The sequence below is a fragment of the Esox lucius genome, chromosome 8 (assembly GCF_011004845.1).
Source record: "Esox lucius isolate fEsoLuc1 chromosome 8, fEsoLuc1.pri, whole genome shotgun sequence".
Classification (NCBI taxonomy): Eukaryota; Metazoa; Chordata; class Actinopteri; order Esociformes; family Esocidae; genus Esox; species Esox lucius.
The window spans coordinates 35,540,514-35,546,091 of NC_047576.1; the positions used below are offsets into that span (position 1 = coordinate 35,540,514).

The 5,578-nt window shown below is 40.7% G+C and overlaps 1 long non-coding RNA gene across 4 annotated transcripts; it reads left to right on the plus strand.

Moving 5' to 3' along the window:
* Nucleotides 1–304: 304 nt before the first annotated feature.
* Nucleotides 305–5,305, plus strand: LOC117594780. Of its 4 annotated transcripts, none has more exons than XR_004576016.1 (8): nucleotides 305–950; nucleotides 2,132–2,311; nucleotides 2,633–2,753; nucleotides 2,899–2,996; nucleotides 3,111–3,176; nucleotides 3,385–3,740; nucleotides 3,944–4,156; nucleotides 5,133–5,305. It is a non-coding gene; the product is annotated as an uncharacterized LOC117594780 (long non-coding RNA). The 4 variants fall into 4 exon arrangements; XR_004576017.1 differs by having other exon boundaries at nucleotides 2,160–2,311; XR_004576015.1 differs by lacking the exon at nucleotides 305–950 and having other exon boundaries at nucleotides 1,071–2,311; nucleotides 3,385–3,468; nucleotides 3,603–3,740.
* The last annotated feature ends 273 nt before the right edge of the window (nucleotides 5,306–5,578 follow it).

A 5,578-nucleotide genomic window follows, 5' to 3' on the forward strand; every position in this document is an offset into this window, starting at 1 on the left:
TAAATCTGCATTATTTAAACTACATTTATCTCAACAATCCCCCGTTTCACACCATTTATGGTGTGAAAATAACTACAAATGTCACTGAGAATAAGATCATTACCTAAACAGAAATATGACAAATGTAAACATCAATTATTGTAGACCAGTTGTAAAAATACTTCATGGTGGATTGCTGGAAAGGAATGTAAACAAGTTGTAAAGAATAGAGTACACCATGATTTATACAAGAGATTCAGTTTCTTCTCCGACCTCGTTATCTGACTCCTCATCTTGCATCCAAGGTGACCAGAAAGCGAGACAAAGGTTTTCTGGTTCTGCTGTGTCTAATCCAAATTCACCATTATCTCAATCAAAACCTACTTGTTCACCGCATGGTCAACTAAGTACTCAGTCTCTCTCTGGACTCCAATTAGATGTACTTCCAAAGTCATCCCAAATGTTCTGCTCCTCCAAATGTCAGATAGTCAGTTGTGAACCATTTCTTTGTAGACCGGTGTAACAGGACATAAAAATCTGATGTATATTCCAAGGTGTTGTCCTTCATAGCTCCAATGCAGCTGTTGTTGTCTTCATTCCAGCTGCTTTGTCAGCCAGGCCAGGAGAACTGTCCCACACAGCAGTAGACGCCTACGCGGATCCGCATCCAAGTCGCGAAACCCGCGTGACTGTCACATTCGTTTTGGCACCGCCCAGAGGATCCGCTCCGCCTCCGGGCAGCGTGGTGAATTCTACTGTCCCACACTGGACCCGTGTCGGATCCGCTCCGCCTCCGGGCAGCGCGGTGAATTCTACTGTCCGACACTGGATCCGTGTCGGATCCGCAGAAGTGGACGCGCCTTTACTGTAAAGGTTGAACTACAACCTCTTGGTGTGCTCTTGCTACGCCGAGACGAGTCATATCAGTGGAGATTTTCTTTCCTGGGACACGGTTGCGCTGAACTATCTGAGTAAGTGTATTGATTTATTGCGACATTCACAGCAAACATAGGCCTTTGTGTTTTTTTGCTCATTATGTATAATGATTGTAATGACATTGTTTGATATTAGGACTTTTGTGCAACATGCTATTGCTAGCTGAGAGATTTTTATGATATTGTAGCCCATTTGATTTAAAATGGGATAGTCATTTCGGCAGAATATGTTATGGTAGTGTGATAAAGACTGGTTTGGTCTGTTTTAATGTGTCGCTGCTATCCTTATGTAGCTTATGCTATGTTAGCAGCATGTAGCTGCTAGCTAGCATGCTGCTAGGCGCGATTGCATCATTTCGCAAGTATTGATAATGCCTATATATAGCTATATGTTTGAGTTCACGTTTGCGATGCAAACCTATAGCTGATAAATTGGCACTGGTATTTCAGTCAATGAAGTGGGGTCAATATTACAGCCAGTGAAGCACTTGTCTGCTATGATAGCTAGCAGGTACAATTTTAGCATGTTTAGTTTCTAGCTAGCTGTGCATTAAGTTTGCATTTTGTCAAGTTTGGTCTCATGTGTAGTGTCTATCTGCCATCCTCTTTATAATGAAAATCAAGCTTCGGCATTTTAATCACTGTTTAAGTCGGTTCAGACAACTAATGGGTATTGGCGCCTGTTTGAACGTCAAGAAGTACGGGCTTTTCTGCTAATGGTTGCTACCGACCATTACTTTGAAACCATTCAGCAAATACACAGTACAAATGGAGATTTAACATCACCGCTCATTTTACACACCGTTTAAAATGAGCGGCTAGTAATGAGTGAACATTACTAGCTAGCTAGCTACGTTTTTCATGTTGGTTTTGAGCGGTAGGCTCCCCCACTAACCTAGAAAATAGTTTTAAAACAGTAAAATTAGCTAGCTAGCTAGCTAATACGGAGGAATACTCCATGCAGCGGGGGAGTCAGAGGCAGAGGGACAGTCACCGCAGCGTTAGCTTCTTGTTTCATTTGGGGTCTAATAAACAGTCTAGTACTTTTTCCTTCCTTATACTTCTTCCCACCTTGGGGCACCATTCAGGTTAACTTTCAGCCCATCTAACTTGCTTATTTGTATACATTGTAGGCCTATACTTGGGCAATGCTGTAGTCCATGTTATTCCTTTTTTGATGATGAATAAATACCCTTTTTCTTTCTTTCTACATTAAGGATGCCTTTTCATCTAATTGAATTTCAGGCAAGCGAGGACATTGCTTTTGTGCCAGTTGACTGGTATGATGACGTGATGGTGTACTGGCCCAGCTGAACGTGTGAAACGGGCAGCTGCTAACGAGGAGAAGCATGAGCCAAACTGGCCAAGATATGACGTAAAGGTCGTCAGAACTTGTGGTATGCCAATTCATAAAATTATTGTTTAAAAATAATTTCATGGTTGCTTCTCCTTATGCTTGGAATAACAAACCCTTTTATTTTCTGAAAATGCACATGAAATTGTCTTTGCCTTGCAATTTTTAAAATGTTCAATTTATATCTGTTGATGCTATTCTTGGCCAGGTCTCTCTTGTAAGAGATATTGTGTTCTCAACGAGACCAACGTGGTTAAATAAAGAATAATAATGATACTAACAATTATCATCATCAATAATAATATTCTGTCCAGCTCTACAGCTAATTTGAAACTCATGTTCATTTTAACATATTTCATTTTAGACAACTACAAAGACGCCATCAGGCTAATGAATCAATATCAGACCGGCTGCAACGCCTCTGAGCTACAGTCTGAGGCAGAGCAGGAGGGATAGCTGCCAGAGAAATGATTCAGGAAGCCAATGTAAGTCGGTTCGGTCTTGTTTTTGTTATGTTTCTACAGTAATAGGAAGGTTATTTCTTGTAGCATTCAAAAATACTATATGTATTATATGTATATTTGGCAATTTTGGGATTGCAATAACCAAAATGATATGGTTACTTAACAGCCATCGTTTTGGGGACTCTGATGAGAGTGAAGAAGAGCCAGAAAATTCGGCTGGTGTATCAGTTGGAGCCTCAAGCCCAAACCAATTACACTGGCAGAGTAAGGAATAATCTCTTAACATCAAAATAACAAAATCATAATATTAATAATATATATATGGTTTACCTTGTTAGTGCTAAAGATATTCCCCTCTCCTTGTATCCATTCCTCCAGCTCCACCATCTCACTGAGTGCCATGCAGCAGAGTCACTACTCCTCAACCTGGAGGAAACTGTCTAGGTAAAGGGGCCCCGTCTAGATTAATTGTTTTTCACTGGCAATCCATTCATGGGGTTGAAATAGGTAGTTCATACCAAAATGTTGAAACATACAAATTCATGTTCCCCATGACCAGAGATTTTTTGTTTGCCATTGTTTGGCCCTGTAGCTCGCAGCATACCATTGGTTAACAGATCACAACCATTTAATAGCAATTTCTCTCCCTTAGCACCTGACCATGGGGCCGGACCCCAACACCCTTCACCACCTCAACTCCCTGCACCTGTATTTAAAATGAGGAGAGTTACTCAAGGTAGGGACTGATTTCTGAAATATTAGTGAATTGGAAGGCCCCAAAGTGTATTATAAGTCATGGTTAACAGATGACTACCATTTAATTAAAAATAATTCCCACTCTCTCACACCACCCAACTCACTATGGGCCAGGAACGGCAGTCCCTCCTCAACTCCCTCCACCCCCCGCACCGGCCCTCAACATGAGGCGAACAGAGGAGCCCTCTTCAAGCCTGGCCTACAGACCAACATGGCGAGGGGGAGGAATGACCGATACCATTCCCTGCTCTGGTGAGCACTAACTGACAAATCCATAGGGGCATTCTGTGCCACAGATTTTGGAAAAACATCCCACAACCATCACATATTTTCATAACTTTTGTCATTAACTATTGTCAATAACTAAGGTTAGTATTATGAGTAATGAGGATAAACACTGAAACGTGATATATTTTATCCACTACATTTTAGCTATATTTCTTGTGTGTCAACAGTGGCTGAGGTCCACATCCTTAGCCTGCTGGAGACCATTAAACAACAACAAGACCAGCTTGTGGCAAAGGTGAACTACCTCAGCAGCAGGCTGAACAGCAACCCCAGGGCCAGATGTTGAGATGCTGGACAATATCCAGTTTCCCCTAGGACAATTGGAGGCATTTGAAATGTTTTTAAAGGAACCGTCAAATGGCCCAGCTCGACAGAGCGTGGTGAGTTTTCTTACTTAATATGAATCTTGCCTTTAGGTTTATTGATTGTCCATGATTATTGCAAATGTTCTATTGAACAGCCCTGAACAGGCCTGTCCTGATCCGCCTTTTCCCAGTGGTTAGATTCTGTCAGTGAGTGACAATCTCCCTCGTGGAGATGCTAATTTCCGGCACAGTCTTGGGCAAGACAGTGGCATACCTGTATTTGTGCGTAAGAGCGCAACTACGGTCGAAATTTGGGGGTTGGAATCACAGTGGATTGCCATGTTATCGAAGTAAATGCACGCAAATGTATTGGCTGCCTGGTGGTTGTGATAGCTTCGCTCGCGTACATTTGTCTTGGCTCTCCATAATAATAATAAACACTGATTGAATGCAGTTGTGTGGTTTGTAAATGACCATGTGAGTTGTATTTTAATTTAGTGTTGCTTTTGGAATGGTTAATCTAACACTAAGGTCTCTGCTGCAACATATAGCTTGAATGTTAAGTTGCTTTGGATAAAAGCATCTGCTAACTGACGTAATGTTAACCAGGGCTGTAATAGAGACTAAACGCAAGTAAATGGAGTTTACCCACCGCTCAAATGTCAGAAATAGAGTTTATCCATCTGTTAAGAGTTTACCTCCAAATAGAATCTATGTAGGACCCTACCAAACTTAAAATACTGATTTATCCACATACAATTGTGCTCTGATCAAAAACCATTTAATACCACTGATATTGTTTGAACATTTTGGATGTCTTTTTTAAACATCCGATAGCGAAAGGTGTGGCAAACCTTACCCTGATCACAAATTCATAGTTTACCCACCTCTTATTTTAACCACCGCAACCCTGTTTATAACTTTATAATAATTTATAGTCATGTTTCTTTTTTTATTTAATCTCCTTAATACCTATCTCATATTGTATTGTGTAAGCATACTTGGCTTTGGATGCCACATAACATAATCATATCTGTCTGTTTGATTACAGGTGCTGTGAGGAAAAACACAGTGACACGGTCAGCCATGGAAGCAGAGGTCACCAAGCACGCAATCAGGTGGTTCAACCTGGCAGCGGATCGGGCAACGAGGAGACGTGTCCCGCCTCAAGCCACACAAACGGAGTAATAGGAGAAATAAGCAATAAACAATATTTTTATTGAACTTCTTGTCGTTCACCAGTTATTAATTTTCTGATATTTTAGCTGTGCATTTCATTGAAGTTTTAGCCTAATGGATAAAATATTTTATGTCTGCACCGACCTAGGCCTATAAAGCACTAAATTAGGTTTTGACCACAAAATGAATGTAAAGCAGCTTAGCCAACATAGGCTACATAACAAAAACGGAATAGAAAGAACTTGTAACTTTCCATAAATGTAAATGACAATTTTATATTTCCATTAAGTAGTGATTACTTTTGTACAGTGAATTGAT